This window comes from Amphibalanus amphitrite, unplaced genomic scaffold, assembly GCF_019059575.1.
Source record: "Amphibalanus amphitrite isolate SeventyFive unplaced genomic scaffold, NRLGWU_Aamphi_draft 000213F_arrow, whole genome shotgun sequence".
Classification (NCBI taxonomy): Eukaryota; Metazoa; Arthropoda; class Thecostraca; order Balanomorpha; family Balanidae; genus Amphibalanus; species Amphibalanus amphitrite.
The window spans coordinates 637,168-658,562 of record NW_024881708.1 but is presented as its reverse complement, the minus strand read 5'-3'; the positions used below and the strand labels follow the sequence as shown (position 1 = coordinate 658,562).

Here is a 21,395-nt window from a genome sequence, read left to right as displayed (position 1 = left end):
AGCAGGAACTCCCTGGTCGTGTCGTCCTTCGTCAGGATTTCCATATAGTCGGTGACGAGTTTGACCCCGCGCTCGGCCACGTCGTTGGTCACCTTCACCGTGGTGACGAAGGCGGTAGTCTCCTGATAATCCGGGTCCTCTGACCACGTCTCGGGTCCGCTCTGCAGCCAGCTGGTCCCGGTTTCGAGCAGCATGAACAGGGTACAGCTGTTAGGCAGGTCCACCAGTTCAGTGCCCTCATCTACGTCGGGGAAGTCCGGGACTCCCAGCTCGAAGTCATCCGGGACGCGGAACGTCTGCAGTCGCGCCGCCAGCCGCGACTTTTCGTCGGCATCCACCTTGTCGCTGAACAGCGACAAGGTGGAACAGAAGACCACCAGCTCCTGGGTCAGGTACCACCCGTGCCTCCGGAGGACCTTCAGCGCTGTGTCAGCCACGTCACGGTCCACCGCCCTGTATCGCAGTAGCTGTTTCACGAAGTGGAGGTCGTTGACTGGAGCATCTGCCCCGATAGCCGCCTTCAGGAACTGCGGGACGTACAGCAGGCAGTTGAGCTGGACGACCCTGCGCAGGGCGGCGATGGTGGCCTTGTCGTACCCCAGGGAGGCATGGAAGGCGTACATCTTGTTTGTGTAGATGACGTCAGCCATGAAGCGGGCCTTGTGGCTGACTCCGGGCTTCATCCACTTGGTGCCACCAGGCGGTATCTCCCCCAGTAGTACGCTGAGTGACGTTCTGGCCAGCTCGTCGTAGTCGTCCCTGAGCAGGACCTGGTCGCTGTGCTCACACAGCACCTCCTTCAGGTACTTCGCCGCCTCGTCCCTCATCTTGAGCAGCACAGGTGACCGGAACACCAGTTTCTTGAAGGAAGCCGCTGGTCCCGTGTCGAGCGACGACCACATGTTCTTCACTGCCAGGTATGCCTCGTTCTCTGGTCCTTTGTCCTTCTCGAACAGCAGGTCCTGCAGGGCGCGCTGTACGAGCTCATGCACATGGTGCCTGCAGGCCAGCCATAGGACTCGCCTGTTCAGAAAGGCCTCCATTCTGGTCGCGGCACCACGGAAGATTCCTGTGTTAGAGGCTGTTGTGTCAAATGACACAGCTCTGATGTTGTCCTTTACGTTCCAGGTGACTATCAGCTCCTTGACGTACTGGAACTGGGCGGAACCGGTGCTGGTGGGCTTGCCGTCCTCATCCTCCATCGGAGGAATGCCCAGAAGCTTGCCCTCTTTGTTTGTAGTGTTAAGAAATGTGAGAAGCGCCACTCGCCAACCTTGAGGGGTCATGACATGCATGTAATTACCCGCAATGGGGGGGGGGGGGGTCCGTCTGAACTCGCAACAGACCGCGGCTCAAATCATAGGCTTACCTAGATATTTTCAACTCAGTTCAGGCGAGGTGGAAGTTCTCGATGCATATGGCGCATTTGGACAAATAAAGACCAAAACGATTCCTATTCTGGGGACCTTGATACGCGATATTTTAAGTGATTTATTGTAATCCACATGGTATTTAGTCATGATGTGATTTCATCATTTGGCTCTTGGCATGCATTATAATATATTTTGTGATTTGTGCAGCTATTTTTCCTTGAAAACAAGATCACCGGCCCAATCAATTGCGCATTAAACTGTGGGACGTATGTTAAAAGCGAAAGTTCATGAAGTACTAAATTGGCTAAATTTGATAAACTTTCAATCGATTTGAGGCAAGGTGAAAGTTCTTTAAAATTTCGATTGCCGCACCATTTTGGAAAGGTATTGAAAGGACCTATGGGAAAAACCCGGTTCCCGTGGTTTCGGACAACTTTAATACATTTCGGACCCCCCTCAGGGGGGCATTTGCCCCTCCGCAGCGCCCGAAAGTTACCGCTGGTGCCAGACGGCAACAACGCAAAACGTATCCCTATGTGAAGGAAAGGAAGGAAAGTACAATGGAATAATTCATTTCTGATGTCACTCAATAAAGGCACAATGGACTGCTACGTCATTGCCGGCGTACAACACCCCGTGGCTTCAATCCTCATTAACCAGCACCGCCGAAATAAACAGCCGGCGAATTCGCCGGTCTGAGTTCGTCCTTCACTCCGGGAAACACGAGCCTCGCTCGGCGCCCCACCGTGAGGTACCGGTAACGAACAGATCGTGACCGGGTCCGAAGTCTGCTCACATCAATCACCGCCGACCTGGCCAATGAGGGCGGCTGGCGTGGATACGGCTCCGCCCACCGCCACTGCCGTGACGCCGCTTATTTGGAGCGGTGGCCGATGGGGGCATATCACGTGAGCGGCTGAAATTGGCCACCGCACATCAACTAGCAAGTCTACCCTCATCCCATTCACCATCTTCAATGCCGTCGCTTAATGGCTCAACATTCATCGTCATCGTAATCTAAATCGCCTGGCGCCATTTCACTCTTTTTGCGCTGCACTGTCCCCGCCTCGCCCACCCGCGGAAACACAGCCGAGCCCTCACCGGTGCGGTGGGAGCATCATGTATAATGTCCATTGTCCAACCATGTTCAGGATGTGCCAGTGTCCGAACGATGAGCGGCGGACCGTGCCAGAACACGAACCGAGCGGCGAAGAGTACCTACAGATGTGGACCGACCTGTAACCTACCTGGGAAGGAACGGAGCGAAGCAAAAGGACGAGACGGGACGGGAGGGGACGGTGCCCAAGGGCTGGGACGACACTGAATGTATACCAAACCAGACCGGGACGGGACACAACTAGAAGAGAAGGGGCGGGAGCGCCAGAGTGGACGAGACAGGTTTATCTCAGCCAGGTGTCGGAGCGCAGAAATAAATGGCCTCGAGAGAGACGAGAGCGACAGAAATGACGCCCCAGGGAGGGACGGGTCTCGTGATGAATGGGGAGGTGATGCTGACGGCAACAGGTGCATTGGCGGCAGCGACAGAGGCGACGGCATTTGGGAGGGAGACCTGGCACCCTCAGGCCTCATGTCTGCCAGTGTTTTGTTCACTCGTGTGAGAGCATTTAGTTTTATGAGGAAAAACTAGCAGGTGCACGGTGAAACGGCATGTGTATGAACTTGGCCTGATCACGATTCGGGATTATCTTGGAAGAAACAACACAACATATTCGTGGCCATGTGATATTGAAAACATGCTCTGGTCGGTCGGCACTCGGCAAAAGGCATGCTTGGGAACTATAAAGGCAGGTATGAATATTAATCACACGTTTTGGAGCGTCTGACGGGCACGATGAATACTAATCAGGAAAGCTTTAGGGAATTCCAGTAGACATGAGGCAAGGTCATGTGGTAGTCAAATAAAAATATTTACAGCTGGTAGCACATTGTTCTCTACGATTTGGTATCACTGGACAGATAAACCGCATTTTCTAGGGTCTGAATCAGCAATAAAATGTGGTCTCCATATCTCAGAACGAAGGCGAATACTGACCCTCTTGACAGCCCCGCATTTAATGGCATTGTGGACACCAATCGGTCAGCGGTACCTCGACAACTAATTACCTTTAATCACCACTCCACTACACATCGACTAACATTGAGTGAAGGCCGCCACTGTGACCATGGGACAGTTTTCAGTCGGACTTTTCCCAGGGAATGGGCCATTTCCGGGCAGCCTCCACCTCCTGACACACCGCGGCACAATACCCCGTTAGGCAGCCCGGTCAAGGTCCGGCACAACAGAGACCGGCGTCAAGCTGACAATCAAAGTGTAAAGGCCATAGAGCATGTGAACTGCTAACAGAGTATAACAAATGCCTGAACCTTTTTCTCGCTCACAAGTATAACAACCGTCAGCTCTAGTAACGAGATTTTAACAGCCTTGCTATTCCTCACGCAGTGAGTGTCCCTTCCAATAACGTTTTCACGCTACAAAAGCCAGCCATCGAGGCACTTGCGAAATAAACGATAGCCTAAGCGACGAGAGGCCATAAAACGTCACGCAAGATTAAATTGTACAGGGTCGTTGGATGCTAGATTTACGAGTTTCCGACCATTGTGGAAGTTTGACATTGAGGCCGATTCATTTTTCGGTTGGTCAGATCCCGAGAGGAGAGAAACCGGTGGCCGGAAAGGACAGAGAACCAAAAGGAACTTCTCGAGCCGGGGACGCTACTGAATTGATTAAGGTAGGCAACACATCCAATGTCAAGCCAAGTCGCACCATGCACTAGATCCCGAAACTAAAATGCGCTACCAGTCCCATGACCTCACTCAACCAATGTCAGCGCCGCGCCGCTCCCACTCACCTGGTCGTAAGTCAGCTCCGGCACACGTCACTCAGCCCATAGTGACGTCACTGGTCCAGTTTAAATCGCACATAGTGACGTCAGTGGTACCACTTCGCCGGCTTTAAAAGCACATGTTGGCCCAGTTTACAGCGCGGTGTCACTTTCCTTGGTTAGATCACGTTCGTGAGCGTAAGTCACGGATCACGAATCACGTTTCACGAGTCGCCCGTGGCGCTAATGACGTCACTGGTCACAGGCCGGGCGCGGTATACGCTGCACCACAGCAGATGTTCGTACAGAACACTGGTGAGAGCGGCCGCGCCGCGGTGGCCGACTGCCGACGGGAGGTGAACTCGGGCTTCGGTTGTCCCACGACTTCAAGTGGAAAACTGCGAAACAGAGAGACGTTTGTTACTTGACGCATTCTGTATGCATTTTTTTCTAACGAGATGAAGAGATGTCACATCAATATGAAAACAGTTAAGCCAAGCCGATAAAATTCTGGATGAGGCCTAAGGTGTCCGTCCGACTTGGGTGACATAAATGCGCCACTACCAAAGGGTACCGTAAGGTGGGGCTATTTGAGACAGTGGGGCTATTTGAGACAGTATTTAAAGTTGTTATAAAATAAAAACCGTTTGAAATCTATGCTTACTTTTTGCACAGACAATTAACTGCTCGATTCCACACCTCCCTGAGCAAAAATATCACGAAAAAATCTAACGATCTTCATTTTATAGCGATTTTAAATACTGTCTCAAATAGCCCCACTGTCTCAAATAGCCCCACTTTACGGTACCTAATAAGGTGTAAAATACACAAAACACATGCGCAAATTCCTGAGATTCTTGACAACTACAGTTTTATGTTCTTCGGTGCAATTTTGATAACACAAAGTGCCTATGCCTTATTCATCTAATTAGAACCTGAGTAAATAACAAGACCCATCACACCACAATTTAGTATATAATTTAATGGACTGGTGATGCGTTACCGGTTAATTTATCACGTAGTCACCAGAGAACAGAGTGAAGATTAGGGCAGATTTCTATCTGAATCTCGGACGTTCCCCGCTTTATTATAGCATAAATTGCTGCCTGCGTGCGCCGCGCGCCGAGCGGTACCCTTTGTGCGCTATCCGTCCCCGGGGCACTGCGATACATCATACCAAGGTGTTTCCGACGATAACCGTATGTTTTGACGCCACATTAACGGCGTGCGCGTGAGAAGGGAACCGATGGATGATGAGATTAAAATGCGGTTCAGTCGAGTACAAACAATACCCCCACCGACGTTGGATTAAATGGAAAAGAAGCAGCTCCGGACGCTGGTTCAATGGTAACACTGTGACATACAATGGGCAGAAGTGATCAGGATGAAAACAGTGGCCAAAAGTTCAAACCTACGGCACCTAAATAGACCTGTCCTTCTCCAAGAACGTTTGAATTAGTGATTATCTTCAGAGCTGGTATGGAATGCACCTATATTAGGCCTTGAATGTCTATCTCTGCTGGAGTTCGGGTAACTTGCATTGCGTTGCAGCCCAATAACCTTCAATCAATGATCTTTACAGTCCACAAGTGCAGCGGCCAATAAAAGTGGCATCGTTGCATGTAAAAGGTTAGATACCTTTCAGAGCTGCAGTCTTGAGCGAAGCCTGTTACATCTCTTACCACTTCAACGGACAGAAAACGTGATAGTATGAAACATGGGTGCATAAATCGAATATAACTACATAGCTAAATAGTCAGTAAAGCAATGCACGCTCAATGTTCATTAGAACAGTGCACCCATTGCACATTTCAATATCACACATCCTAAAGCGCACACTGCACAGCCGGTGCACAGTGCACTGTGTGACCGATCCGCGGTGTGCACTGGGCATGGCGTGTCCGTGGGCGGGCTCCAGGTGACACCCCGCCGCCCGACTCGAGGTCATGACTCAGCTTCTGCCGACCTCCACCGTCCACGAACCCAGCGAACCTAGTGGGCCTCACTGGTGGGGCCCATCGGGCCTCGTTCACTGTGGTCAGAGCCACGCCAGACCACAACGGAACGCAAGGCACTTGCCATTTGATTTACGTTAAAAGGGTTAAAAAACGTGGTCTCACGTGCAACCTTGTGGCTGAAAGTCTTGAATCTTACTTTTTCCACATGATCCCGGCAAGTTACATCCCAGACCATATTGGGCCTGAAATGCCCCCTCCTTACCAGAAGTCAGAACCATTTAATTCCAAGCGACCAAACCGGACCACACCAAGTGGTCTACATATACCCAACGAGTCCCATCTGAACCTCCTCTGAAACCCTCTCCTCCCTATCGAGTTTCTCTAGCACCAGTGGGCCCCACTGAATCCGCCAAACCCCACCGGGCCCGCGCCGGTGACCTCGGTCTCTGGTGATCGACCTGGGAGAGCAGCGAGGGGACGGGGGATAGGAATAGGAGAGGGGCGCACTCCAGCACGGTCACTGCCGAGTCCGAGGTCTGCCGTCCATCGCAGTGGGGAAGGGCGACCGCGCTCCACCTCCGCCCACCCAACGCGGTCAGAGAGGAATCGTGCCCGAGCCAGAGAGGGGAATGACATTCGAGGTCAACCTTCGGGTTCTGCCCGGTCGGTCTGCACACTAATAGGCGCACCGGGGAATCTAGGAGGGACAGTCTCTCAAGGGCAGGCAGGAACATTTCTTAGGCGCATTACCTCCAATGGATCTTTATGCAACATAAGGAACCAGCCAATCAACATTCAGGCAAGAATTCACAGTTTAGAGTGGATAACCTGCTGAGCTACAGCACCGTGCTTTGTCAGACAAACACACTCGCACACAGAAAGCCCCGGCAGCATCTTCATCTCGGGGGCTCTGAGAGTGAGCTGGCGGCGAGCCATACTAAAAACACGCGCATTACACTGAGTTACGGCGGACGATTCGACGCCCCTCTCCGCACACTCCGGAGGGGAGGAGGTCTGGGCCGCGTCAGACTAAAAACGAGCGGCGATTTGGGCAAAGAGGTTCGTGCTGTATCGCAGACCCAGAGCGGAGCGGTCACGCGGAAACGTCCCTGGTTTCTGAGACTGGAATGGGGCGTGATTTGTTGCGCAGACGTGTTCAGCACACCTTAGCGCACATTTGTCATCAGGTAGCGATATTTTTAAAATAACTGTCGATCATCACTCAGGATTTCGCGAGACATTGAACAAATGAAACGATGTCTATTACGCACTAGAGCGAAGAAAACCAGTCGCGCAAGAAGAAACCAACCCTTGATAGCCCACTGGTGTGTACTACATCGTTCCATACTGCGTAGAGAATAAAGATCCTTGAGTATCCCACCAGAACTCCGGGCGCACGGGAGCATGAAACACGACCGATGATGATGACAGACAGCGTGTTACTCTTTGCCGCGGGACGCAGAGGGGTGCGGCGGGATGGTCGACCAATGCCGGCGGCCACGTAACGACCCTGCGGTCGACCGCCAACTACACCGGTCGTCCAAAGCCACGGATGATGCATGGTTTAATCAGTAGCTCGGCAGCGGGGGCTTGAGCAGCTTGGATGCGCTGCAATCGGCATGGGATGAGGGCAACGCGGTTATGTGTCCAAATATCCTGGAAACTGGAGGCCTGGCCACTGGCCCGTGATGCTCAGTGCGCACAGCCTTGAGATTCGTATCGGCTCGAATATGTTCTGAGATGCTGAATTGCTGACATCGCAAACTTCTACATATAACTCAACAACTGTGAGATGATTACATTAGGTTGTCTCCCCGTCTCGGTCTGGTAGACGATGTTCGCCGTCGTTGGATAGCCAAGGTAAGACGCACCGTCGTACGCGGCGGAGCGGAACCGCGCCGCCTATGGTGTCCGCTCTACGACCGTGTGTGTGTGAGAGGAGGCCGGTGCGAGTCCCCATACCCCTGAGACGTTGAAGGTGACGGACGGCGGCCGGTCGGGCCCGGCTCACGGCTAATGGGCCAGGTGATTAGGAGACCGGCGGTGGGCCGGCCCCCGGTAATGGGATCTGATTGGGGCCACCCGGACGGCGCCAGATGGGACGGACAGACTGAGAGACTCGCCGGACGGACGGACGAAGAGACTCGCCGGACGGACGGACGAAGAGACTCGCCGGACGGACAGACTGAGAGACTCGCCGGACGGACAGACTGAGAGACTCGCCGGACGGAGAGACTGAGAGACTCGCCGGACGGACAGACGGACTGAGACTCGCCGGACGGACTGAGAGACTCGCCGGACGGACAGACTGAGAGACTCGCCGGACGGACAGACTGAGAGACTCGCCGGACGGACAGACTGAGAGACTCGCCGGACGGACAGACGGACTGAGACTCGCCGGACGGACTGAGAGACTCGCCGGACGGACAGACTGAGAGACTCGCCGGTTGATGTCGGACAGCTGATGTCAGATGTCTGAAGGCTGACCTGACGTCTGAAGGCTGGAGACTGACGGGTGATGTCCTCCGCCCACCATCTACCGCCCACAGCAAACCAATACCTACTGGCCATCCGGATTTGGCACTGAAAGTGAAACCGATTGCTCCAGAACTCTGTGCGTCACACAACAGACTAGCAAGAGCAGGGAAACCTTCCATAGGCTCTTCGATCATGGATATATACAGCATGATAAGCAGCAAACACCAATTGAGGACTGTCCACAGCCAGACCCTCCACAGCCACACTGCGCGCTGCGTGCTGGAAGCTGGGACTCCGCATAGTTGCGCATAGGTCATAGCAAAGGTGAACACTGCCGTTAAAATATTCTGAATTGAAGCTGTAAATGATACCATCGCTTCATCATCTTGTTCCATGTGTTCAGCATTTTTGTTTTGTCCGGAACCTAGAGCAATAACTATGTAAGCTATGTTCATGTCGCTTAGATATGTTGCTCCTAACGGGATTACGAACTTATGTACAATGTCTCTAAAAAAGCAGCTAGCAGTATTCGAACAAAAAGAAAAGAATCCAGGGTTCGCCACAACCAGTTTTCGGATATTCTCCAATAGTTGACTGAAAAAATGCCCTTGCAACACCCCCAAATAGACACCTTTTATCTAATTCCATGCTGATAGGGGCACGAGGACGTGCTTATAGTATGGAGAACACAACAACCAAGTAACATGGCACTGAGCACGATGTAACCAAGTAGTTCGTCCTGCTAAGGAGGTTAGAAGATATCCCAAAAAGAGTATTAACTCCATGAAAGTTTAATCGATTACACAATACTTATCGAAACAATCTATGCAGCGATTGGATGTTCGATCTGTAGTAAACGTAAAGCCCCCATGAGTATGACGTGCTGCATTCCGTTTCGTACTGAATAAAAAATAACTCCGTTGATAGTGATAGCAGCTGGTTGGCCTATCAGCTTACCAGAAATAAGCTTTCCCAAATAAAATGCGGATTGGAAAACAATCAATCAGAAACGGTACTCTGGGAGGCAGCAAAAAGTTAATTAAGATGGGATCTGATAAAAACTTCTTTATTGTTGGCGGCACGATCAAAACACCCGGATAAGAGTCTTCCGACTCGTCATCAAAAGTTGTTAATGAAGCCGTTGCTGGAAATAAATTGTGTTTCAGCACATGCGTAATTGATCTGATCATTTGAGATTGTAATCAATATTCACTTCTATTCGCGTTTCAATACCAAAATACAGCAAACCGAGAAGAGAGGACCACTACCTTATTATGAGAAGAATGAGGAGTGAGGACATCTATCTTTAACGCCATTACCTTTTGTAATTTGTTCACAAATAGTTTTAATGATTTGATTTAAAAAAATGTGTAGGCACCTGTGTTGGGCAACTGATGACCATGGTGTTAGGCTATTTATTTACTAGTTTAACAATTCATTTTGCAATTTCTATTTCATAAAACAGCTTTAATACAACGCAAGAAATACGAAATTACAATAAAATTTCGCCAACTAAGTGACATTATTCACAGCATACACAAAGAAGTAAGAATACGCCATTGTAAGCATGCTGAAGCTGCATAGGTATATCCGAAAAGGCCGAGCCTCGTTTATGGTTAATAATGAGCAGGCTGCATACTGGCGCTAAATATTATGAAACGCCGACATAATTTCGCAGTTTTTCACTACTAATAATTGCATTCCTCTCGGTTGCTTCGGAAAAGTAAGACAACTTCCAGGGTTTCAGGCGCTGAGCCCTTATAGCCTCTAGGCATCGGTTCTGTCTCCTGGAACTACGCGAAAGGACATTCTACACCACCGGGACATGTTATAATACAAGCGGAAAGTCACAGACTAGGGGGTGACTGAAAGTAAGGAAGAATGCTTGGTCATGTAATTGCATTACTACATCGGTAGACAGGAATCTCATGTAATTAGGTATCACTTCCTGTGACGCAATAGACATTACTTGCCAGGCTGGGACAGTTTCCTGTTAGTTTCCCGAGCCAGATAGTGTTTAGAGAACAACACATTTCCCATAAGCATGCGGATTTTTTTCTTTTTTTTCTGACTTGGAAATATTGAAATACCAACAAAAAGGCTAACTCGCTTGTTTTTCATCTCCCTTCAAACATGAGTCTAACTTCACCTACCATCTGCATGCAGAGTGCGAATTGTCTTGCTAGATCTGAGACAAAGTTAGGTAAGAGATTGCAAGTTTCCGCGGAGGAACATTCGCGTCGCCGTGAGTAGAAATGCTCTGTCACTGTCATTGTAACTGTCCAGTCACTGTCACTGTCGGACGTCGGTACACAAGATTATTTGTCTAAGAGACATTTCAGGGAAACTTATTCTCAAGTTGAGTTCCTCGTGTACAGCCCAAGCCAGTGCAATTTGTTGGTAAACGCATTTTCCCTGTATATTGAAGAAATACGACTGCACGTTATAAAGGTTAAAAACAGCAATCATTGCTTATGCAACGTGAAAGACATTCAAATAAGTGCGCACATTTTACACTTTTAAGCATTTTCGCAGGAACAGATGCGCGTAAAAAAGAGTAAGTTTTCGTTCTACTTATCCATTTAGCACAGTTCTTTACTGACGAAATATGGGGACGCAGCTCGGAAGAGTTTGCGATGGCTGTTTATCAACGACTGCTAACTTGGCTGCTTTCAGTTGGCCGGGCTTCAAAGCGCCCATCGGGTGCGCTGTCCGCGACTGTCACCACCATGTGCTACCGGATTGGGACGGAGCGGAAGCACTCAGCGTATCCATCGCCGCAAAAAAAAAACGGTGCAGTTATGTTCGAAATGGTTTGTATTTCTATGTGACGGGTCGCTTGCTCCCCATGAAAACAATCGTTGAATGCACTCACAAAGCCTTACCACTCATGTTTCATAACTGCACGCCAGCAATGGATGGTGTTTGCATCCCCCACCCCGTGGATTTCCGGTTATTATAATTTGGCAGGAGATGACTCATGTCCTTGTAAAGGCGCGGCCCATGTCTCCTAGATAGCAGTCCTCTCCACAAGGCCATCTGATGCCCAGCAGATCAGTGCGAACGGGTTTGGATGAGCTAACACGAGATTATGTCCAGTTGAAGGTGTGAGGCGTGGCGACACGTGTCGCACGGCGGTGTGAGGCGTGGCGACACGTGTCGCACGGCGGTTTTAAGTTTATTTTGTGTCGACTATCGAGCTCGCAGGTCACCCACGGAGAGTGAGCTGCTCTTGAAAAGGAAGCACGGAGTACGGAAAGGTCGGCGACGCTCTGTAGCTTACATTGCAATCTGTCACAGCAAAGCTTCGGTCATAGGTAAGGAAGCTTACATATACCGATAAAAAAAAAGAGAGAAACAGCGGCAACAAAAACCGACACATCAATCCAATGTTTCCTTATAACAGTGGCACAAAAAACTGCAAAGGAGTTTCTGTTTACAATAACTTACGTTAATTATTCCACAAAACTAAGCTTGAACGACCTCTTCCCAATACCCACATGCAAAACGAGGCGCATGACTCACTCCAGTACTGTTAATTAGCGTAATGACCACTGGCCAGATCACTACGGGATTTCTTGACAAATCTGCCGATTCGGTGACGAGATAAGCCCGTCATCTGGTGACATTTGGAGGGATTTTCGTTTACGTCCATCGCTGGCGATACGCCTCGGACAGATGCATGAATCTTCGACTGACAGCTGGGTATGACAGATGAATGACTGTCACGCTGGGACAAGTCGCTGGCGTGTCGCTAAGTGACAGACTGATGTAAGACAGCGGACAGTGGACAAGCTGGACATTGTCGGAGGGCGTGCTATCGAGCGCTGGATTCGTCACGACACCGCGTAATGGCGAGGATGACCGATTAAGACAGTAGCCTGCTTAGGAACCTAGGACGGGGAGCTCAGGAAGTGACTCTTCGATGCTGCCAGATACAAAGGATATGACTATGGCCAGCCCTATTCTGCCAGCCCACATATCATTTGAGAACCGGGGTGCAGTGCGTGTGAAAAACAGGAACTGTTGGACAAGACTCTCGGCCAAAGATGATAGCACCTGCCTGAGCAGATTCTCGAGCCAATCGTAGCACGAGTGCTTGTGCGGTTTCGCACGCAAAACTCGTAACCAGCAGCAACAAAAATTGCAACAATTAGTTCCAATTCTCAACTGGAAACATTCATCGTTAACCACTACCTGACCACAGCGATGGAGCATCACACAATCGTGGCCTTACCGCAAGAACTGCAGCATTCCGTGGGCATTATCTGAGCACGTGCTCGGGGCAGCCCGATCCCTTGACCGCACCGCTCGCCGGCCGTCTCGGCACGGACCACAAAGGGCCGCCCGCCGCCCCTTCCGGTTCACTGCAGACGTCCAGTAAACAGCCGCACCGCTTCGTTCCCGCACATGAAGACGCCACGCAGGCTGCAGAGCCTCAAAGTTCCCCGCGCCGGCCTGCACTGCACCGCCTGCCACAGCGCAACCCGCCAGCACCCGATCCGCGCCCCAGCAAGCACCCCTCCCAGTACGCGATCCGCACCCTATCCCGAAGCCTGCACCATACACCCGAGACACACCCCTCAGTCCGGGAGCGCACAACCTCGCAGCTGTCAGCCGCAGAAGTGATAAACTTCCGAGTCAGCTGAAGCCAATCAAGTCGTCACCGACATACGGAACATCACACAGCGAAGGATTGTGACAGGCGACAGAATTCCAGCCGCAATCCAAAGCAGAGCGGTGATGTAGTCGTGTTGAGGCATCCGACACTCAGCAAGCATGAGCGCAGGTAAGATATGACAGGCCCACGCTGTAATTTAACACGGCGCAAAGAATGCGCCTGCTGTGAGCAAAAAGCCGACAACAAGCGCGGCACGCGTGCAACAATGACCAACTGCAGCGGTGCTGCGCCGCAACAATGACGCAGACAAGAGGCACGTGTCTGCATTGTCTATGCGTGTCCGCAAGAAGGCGACTCGACTCGTCTTGACAGCCTGACAGTGCGTCTGACAAAACACAGGCGGCAGGTAGGAAGGCAGTGTGACTGCCTGTCTGATTACATCCGAGGTACCCGGCGCTGAATCAACCCAGCAACGTCTTATATACTGCAGGCTTGTCACCACGCAGCACACATTTCAGGGGATAGTCAGCACTTCACAAATTCAAGAAAGCTTAATTATGCAAGCGGGACATCACAAGTGACTTATAAGTTTGTTTCTGGGGCCTACGGCAAGCAAACTGGATGTTCAGACTGTCGGCACATTCACTGTCGGCACCCGTATCTTCATTATAACTACAGTCCCCTCCCTCCGCCGTCTTAGATCCTCCCCAGCTCCAGCCGGCCTGGCTGGAATACCTGCCGACTGCCCCGGGTCCAGCCGAAAGCACGCGGTCCGATCTGAAACCTCTCGCGGTCCGGTCCGACATCCACCTCGCCAGTCAGAGGACCGGACGTCTAACAGGCTCGACCAGCCGGAAAATCGGGAGGGAACGCGCACAGAGAGAGCGGTCGGCCGGGAGCCGCGCGGGAGGGGCTTCCGACGGGCAGCCGCGTGGGACCGGACCGCCGCGTCCGGACCTATGAGAGCCGGGCGATTGATCCGATGGCTGTGAGACCCATGGGCCTTGAGCTGGGCGGAAGGGACTCGGCCTGAACTAGGGGACCTGAAGCCCACGGGTCCTGAACTGAGGGAGAAATGAAACCCACGGACCCTGGGCTGGGGGAAACCCAGACTTACAAGGATAACCCTCACACGATGGTGAATCAAACGGTAGCAAACCCAACAACAGATGAGGGTGAGTCAGACCGCATCGCCCCCAACTGAGCACGGATGGCCACCGCTCACCGCTGCCCCCGGCGTGCCACACTCGCTGGCCGTATGTTGTTCCGCTGCTGGGAGGGCACGTAGAGCAGTCTGCCGACCACAAACCACGGCGGTCGAGAGACGTGCCCGCCGACGGACCTCCGAGGGCCGTGCTCGGCATGGGAGGGGCCGTAACAAAAACGGAGGGGCCGTGATGACACAGTAGAGTCGTGCCAGACGCTGAGGGTGCGCTTGCCACAGTAGGATCGCGCTAGATGCAGCCCAGCACATTGTGCAACTATACAGCAGAGAGCTTAATTCGGCGGCTGTTAGCGCTGCATGTTTGCACAGCCACATGCTGTACAAACAGCGCATTCGCCCACCAGTCAATGCGGCTAGTCGGGCCTCTCCCACACATCACATACACAGGATTCACTGTCACAATGGTGTTGGATTTAGGGCCGCAATTAAGGGTAGTACAGGTTTCAATTGGGGAGTTCTATTCATTTCTCATATCATAGCACTACATGTGTGTCCGCAGAGAACAAACATCGGGCAGCCGACTGTCCTGGCGTCCTATTCCCAGCACTGTGGATTGCGGAGGGTCGCTCCTTGAAGGGAGTTTGACCATTGGAGCTGCGTGCCACCTTGGTGAGAGCAGTGCACGGAACGACGCCCGGGAGCGCAGGACGATTTACGAGCAACGGAACTCGCCTCGGGCAGCGGGAACACCGGGGAGGACGGCCTGACTCAGGGCAGCACAGAGAGAGGACGTGCCATCCCCGCCAGAGGAGCACAGCTGAGGACAGATGGTGACTGACTGAAGAACTTCAGAAACTGACGGCCAGAAATTAAAGATCGAGATGTTGGTGAATGATCGGGATGAGTGGGTCTAATAAGTAGAAAAAAAGTACAAAAAAAAATTGAAAAAGATGCTGACTTCTCCGTTTCATTAAATGGAAATACATTTCACCGTTTAACAAAGGCGTTAGAAGTAGTCCTAAAAGCGAAGCAAATGAGTGAAGATGTATTTCAAACACCCATTTGTTTTGGAGGTTAGTTTTGTCTGAGGAGGTTCGCATCCATCACTGCTGTATAAACGAAGTGATTAGTAAGCAGCGCTGTTCATTGTCGCATTTTAACCCGGCAGTTGCTGGGGTATTTCGCCACCCACCGTTTGCTGGGGGGGGGGCGTTAAACGCCCCCAGCCGATAACTCGAGAACCAATAGGCGCAGCGAAACGCACGAGGCGGCAAACGAAAGAGCGCGACAAGACGCTTCAGATGAGTATTTTAAAGTTGAATTTTGAGGTCACAGGTCAGGTCAAGGTCAGGTCAAACACCTGAAATCGGGCTTTCAGTAGCATGGACTTCAGGACTTCGCAATGGGCGCCTCTCGTCATAAGCTCTGTCCAAACGGTGCACAATCCATCATATAAGGCCTACAAGAGTGTCAGCTCCATGTAGGGGTCAGTCAAGCATAGGTCAGGGTCAAGGTCAGGTCAACCGGGTAGGCACATATCCCCGAAAATCAAAACTGATATTCGCAGCCTGTGACACATGTTTTATAAGTAATTTGGGGCGTAGAACACGATGGTGACATTCATTTTATCATACGTGTACGTGTTTGGCTCAAAAAGTTCAATTTAAGAAATGCATGTATCATGGTCGTGAAGTAGTCACGAAAAATTGCCAAGATTCAGTTCAAGATTATAGAAAATGCGGAGCGATAATCAATAATCGAAGATAGCCATTTAATTGATCATGGTATTGGCAGTCTAATGGCGTTTACGGCATGTCTGTATGTCTATTCTGTGATTTTATATGATTTTTTGAACATATGCCGTTTTTGGTCGAAAACTCAGAAATCATGACGTCACTAAAACCTCGATATCTCAAAAATTTTCCGACCGATTTTTTTGAAACCTTGTCACAATAAACTTCGATCAATTCCCTACAGGTACCCAAAATTTGGCGCGCCTGCGGCGCGCCGTTTTTATGCTATGGCCCGGCGAAAAAAGTGGGGGCGTTTAACGCCCCCCCCCCAGCAACTCGCGGGTTAAACGACAATAAGCGAGAATAAAGCCCACGTCGTTTTCGCCACCCCCTCCATCACGTGCCGATCCTCTCCCATGTCAAACGTCAGCGCCCCATGCCGCTCCCGTCGTGACCTCACACCCTATAGGCGGTCTCATCCCACGCAGTTCGCACCTCAACCGCCAGAGATGAGCAGTGAACAGATCCTCACTGAGACTCCTCGGTCTTTCCCTCCCGCGCCGTACCGGCCTATTACCCTTCTAACTAGTGGGCTGGGTATTGCGCCAGTTTGGTAAATGGCCCCCTCAGGTCCTACACGCGGATGATCGCTGTCCGCGCATCATACCGCCGGCTCTGTAGAAACGCAAACTGCTAGTTCACTCGGAATATTGTCAGCATGTAAATACAAACGTCTAGATTAAGACATAAGTACTTAGTAGTGGTAATTCGTAATGCAGTCTACAACAGCTTACAGTGCGTGCCAATCTGGTAGTGTGCAATTACTGGTCATCATTTACCCCCAATGATCGTTCCAATACCGGTAAGTGTGGCGTGCGCTTGTCGTTTTTAATAGAATCAGGCTAGCCGACAAATTTATCACTTCTGTAACTTCGTAGAGCACTGCAACTTTAAACGAAACCCGGCGATGAAGGCACATCGTCGAAAACAGACGAGTTTCAAGCCAGTAGGATTTTCTGTTCAATGCAGAAAAGGGATGCGTGCCTTGATCTCCTTACCACGGAATATAAGAGCCATCTGAGGTAACTTACGGGGTGCTGAAACGATACATGGGTCCATTCTGCCCTGCTGAGGATTCCTTTTATACGTTTTGAGCTGATAAATAATGTTAAACGAAGTACGTCAGCTAACTTCCCAGAAATAGGCGAGCGATGGTTATCTCGCAGAAAAGAAACCACAAGCGTCACGAACGTCGTCGTCGACCAGTATAGCTTCGTCGCCGTCCACTGCGGTTAACCAATGTCAAGTCCCCTGAAAAGACTGGGCGGGGTGCGAACTAGGCCTCGACCGCTGCCCCGCTGCCATTGAACGCAGAATGCCAGGAATTTACGGCTGCATCCCACGCTGGCTATGTGTGAACTGGGGTAACCGCCGACTCAGGGGTAATTAACGCCCTGCCGCCTGTGACTCCACAATAGAGCGGACCGCGGTACCTGCGGCCCTAGGTGTGACCAACACTCTCCAGAGAATGAGCGGTCTAAACGGTCGGCGGGAGGACTGGTGGGGAATGTCGACGGGAGGACCAGTGGGGAATGTCGACGGGAGGACCATTGGGGAATGTCGGCTCGCTGAAGCTGTAGCTGTAATTACCGCAATCTTTCGGCGCCCCGACTCGAAGGATTTTTCACCTCTTCTTTGTAGGTTCCTGAAGTTCTGATACAGGATACGATGCAGTGACAAAAAGAACGTTGCTTTAGACACGTCGGATCCTCAAGTACAAAGCCCTCAACTCAACGATACAGCTAACGATGTAGTAGCAAACTAGCCTGACCCTTCCGACTCAAATCTAAGACCCTCACATCACTTGCCTGATAGATCACAGCGATCTTCAATAAAGCTTTTGAGTTCACTTCTGGTGAAAAGCTAGCTCCGAGCAACACCAATAATCACGGTGGAAACTGTCACAGCTCCAGAACCCAGCTGCCAGCTGTCCGAGCCCGTTGGCAACTGTTGAAGTCTCGAAGAGCTCCGTTGGGTCATCAGGCCCGCCGTACGTGACCTGCAAGGTCAGGAAGGGCGACACAATGAGCCATATCTCGCCGCCTGTTGCTGAGGACGCTGCGGCTCGTTTGACATTCAAGGCTTATATCTGACCTGGCCTCACACTTCACAGCCCTATTTCAATTTCCTTTACAATGCGTAATTTCGGTGTTCAGATGAGCAGCTTGAAATCAAAAGGAGTTTGGGAGAACGGGTTACGAAACTGGTGGCTGTGTCCAGTTTCATATGTGATCAATTCACTGCAGTCCCTATGGAGAGCAAAAGTTGTACCAGTGAAAACGCGGAGCAAACAGCCATGTTGGGAGGTCCCGGGATATAAGTGTTCCGGGAAAAACGATGTTAACCTCACGCCAAAACGTGATAATCTTCTTCCGTCAACGATCCGGCAGTGCATCATTGCTCGGAGAGCCCCACTAGCACATCAACACCTGGATAAAACACCTTCCTGGAGCTGCTAATCCTCAATGCGACCATACCGAGAAGCAGTCCAATTAAAATATCACCCTCTCGGGGCTCGGCCCAGGATAAAATATTGCTGGTCAGCAGCCCGTCGGTCTCGGTACCGGCCGGCCAAATACGAGGCGCTACAGGACGAACCAAGACGCATTGCCGGTCGAGTACTGGCGGCATACATATGCAGCGCGGCGGAGAGCAACCGAACCCGGCCAGGACGGGTCAGTTCCCAGGCTGGGAGGCCGAGGTCAGTACCCTGAGGTCAATAGAGAGGTTAGCTTACAGGCCAGCCAACGAGATCAGTCCAAAATCAGCCTGCGAAATAGGCCCCTTGAACTCGACACGAGGTCAGCCAACGAGGTCAACTCAAGAGGTCAATATGAGGCCAGCATCAGAGGTCAGTCACAGAGGCCTGCCCCCCAGGTCATCCCTCGAAGCCAACCATCAAGGTCAGTCCCGAAGGTTAGCGCGACGTCATGTGGCCAAGACCGCTCCATTGAGTTCCCCCGCTCGGTTGACTGGACATGACTCAGCCCCGCCTGCATGGCAAACACTGCGTTGGCGACCCCGGCCCCTCCACCGCGCTACACGCGAGGCCTCACAGTAGCGGTGAGCGCAGTGAGAAGAACGCCCTGCCGTCCCCGGCGGCCGTTTTTACCGCCCTGCAGCGGGCTGTTGTCGGCAGAGGGGGTGGACGGTGGACGGATGGTGCCGCTGTTTGGACAGAGATTGGCTTTTTGCCCAGCCATTTAGATCCCTCTGCTGTCCAATCCATTAGTGGGCCAACCAACACACACGCGGACACACACATACATACATGCTTGCACATACATAGACGAGGTCATCCTTTGGTGTCCCTGCAAGCATGAGTCGTCATATTCAACCTTAGGGAGAGACCAAGGCGGCCCCTCCTTTCATATTCTTTATGAAAGGTGGGATCGCTTTAAGCAGACATTTACGCACATAACAAGTTAAACGCTCTCTGATTTAGCCTACATTCACCGGGTGATTTAGTAGAACAGTCGTGATTTATGAGAAATTAAGGCAGCGCATCTTTGTAACTTGAATAATTATTTCACAAAATTTCATTCAAAACACCGGTGAAGCTCTGAACTAGCTAATATTTATGGCGGTATGTCTATGGCGACATGCTTTCATTGACTTGAAGCGACCCGAATCAACGTTGAAATATTCATGACTGGCGGTTGACCAACAGTGTGGTTTGCAGACGTCCACAGTGGGGAGTGGAGTGGGGAGTGGAGTGGGGAGTGGAGTGGGGAGTGGGAAGTGAGAGGTAGTGAAAGTGACCGCTCTGAAATCTGACAACAATCCGCACTGCCATAGGATCCTACATGTCCAGGCATTCATTCGGCTCATAATACTGATTACGTGAACTAAGCTATGCGTTTTAAAATAACCATCATGTGTGTCATTGATTTAAATGATTATGCATACAATCAAACTTGAAAACTAATATTAACAATTTTAGAGGTAGTGTCGGGATTTGAGAAAGCAATCGCTTCTAGTTGCATGGAATTTTCCGTGATCTTATCGGAACGGCACTTTGGTGATGAAAAAGACATCAAGTAGTTACGTCCTACTAAAAACACGCGTAGCAATTGTTAGTAGCCTGCTCACGTCTCACGTCAAATCGAACACAGCATTAGCAGCATGACGGCTGTCCCGTCCCTCTTATGACAGAGTGTCGAGCAGCGACAAAACATAAACACATACGAGCCAAACACATATGTACATTAAGTGTACCCGATCAGAGCGACAGAGGTCACGACATAGAGGACCTGGGGCAGCGTGTCGTTTGACACGTGCGGGGTTTATGAGGGTCCCCAAAGGGATCACTGCTTACCTCAACGAAGCACCTCCTGGGACTTGCGCGCCGATTTCACTGAACGTTCCAATCGTTTGACATTGGTTCACGACCGTTCACTGGCAGCAGCACCACTTTGGGGAGCCGAGTCCCGCCTGCCGCGTACGGCGAACGCCACTGGCCTCCCGTGGGACAGCGTCGCACCAAAGGTCGTCAAAGGTCACCTCACAGCTGACTCCGGGGGCTCGCGGTCACGCGCCGCCGTTTGATCGGCAACTTACTCGAGAAAGAAGCTGACGGAGCTGCTTTTATGACGCGTTCAAACGCAGCAGAACCTGGAAAAAGAGACGTGTGTTAGGTTGATGACGATGATCGCAGCTGATAACGAGATATAATGTGCGACACTGAGCACAAGCATGGAATTGGCTTCCTGTTTTTAACCCTATTAGTGGCAGGGGGGGTTGTTTTCATCCACCCCTCAGGTTTTTCGGGAATATCTCCGAAACCGCTGAAGCTACGATGCTGAAATTTTCTGACTTTTCCTAAAACTAAATTGGGCACATTCCCTGAAAATTTCAAGTTCATAACTTTACCAGGGGCGGCTCCAGAGCACTGAGAATTGGGGGGTCCTATTCGTGAAGCGAGTCATTTGGGCGAAGATCACGATGCTGCACCAGTTTTACGAACAGTGAATGAAAGGTATCATGTGATAACATATACAGTTATTGTGCATCCTCTTTTGACACGTTTTTGCTATAATAGGCGGATCCAGGCGTCCAAAAAGGGGGGTTATGTTTTACCTCCCAACATAGGTGCCCTGACACCGCCTATGCATGACCAATACAATTGTAGTCGTTCTCTCATAAGAAAATTGTAACACAACAA

At 51.1% G+C, this 21,395-nt stretch overlaps 1 protein-coding gene across 1 annotated transcript in view; it reads right to left on the bottom strand.

The window, feature by feature from the left end:
• Nucleotides 1-20,845, bottom strand: part of LOC122385271 (apoptosis-stimulating of p53 protein 1-like) — a 145,145-nt gene extending 124,300 nt beyond the window's left edge. Inside the window, exons 1-2 of the mRNA XM_043373413.1 lie at nt 20,550-20,845; nt 4,244-4,614 (exon numbers count right to left, since the gene is read on the bottom strand). The gene's annotated coding sequence lies outside the window, so the exon portion shown is untranslated. The remainder of the gene's footprint in view (nt 1-4,243; nt 4,615-20,549) is intronic.
• Between the last annotated feature and the right edge of the window lie 550 nt (nt 20,846-21,395).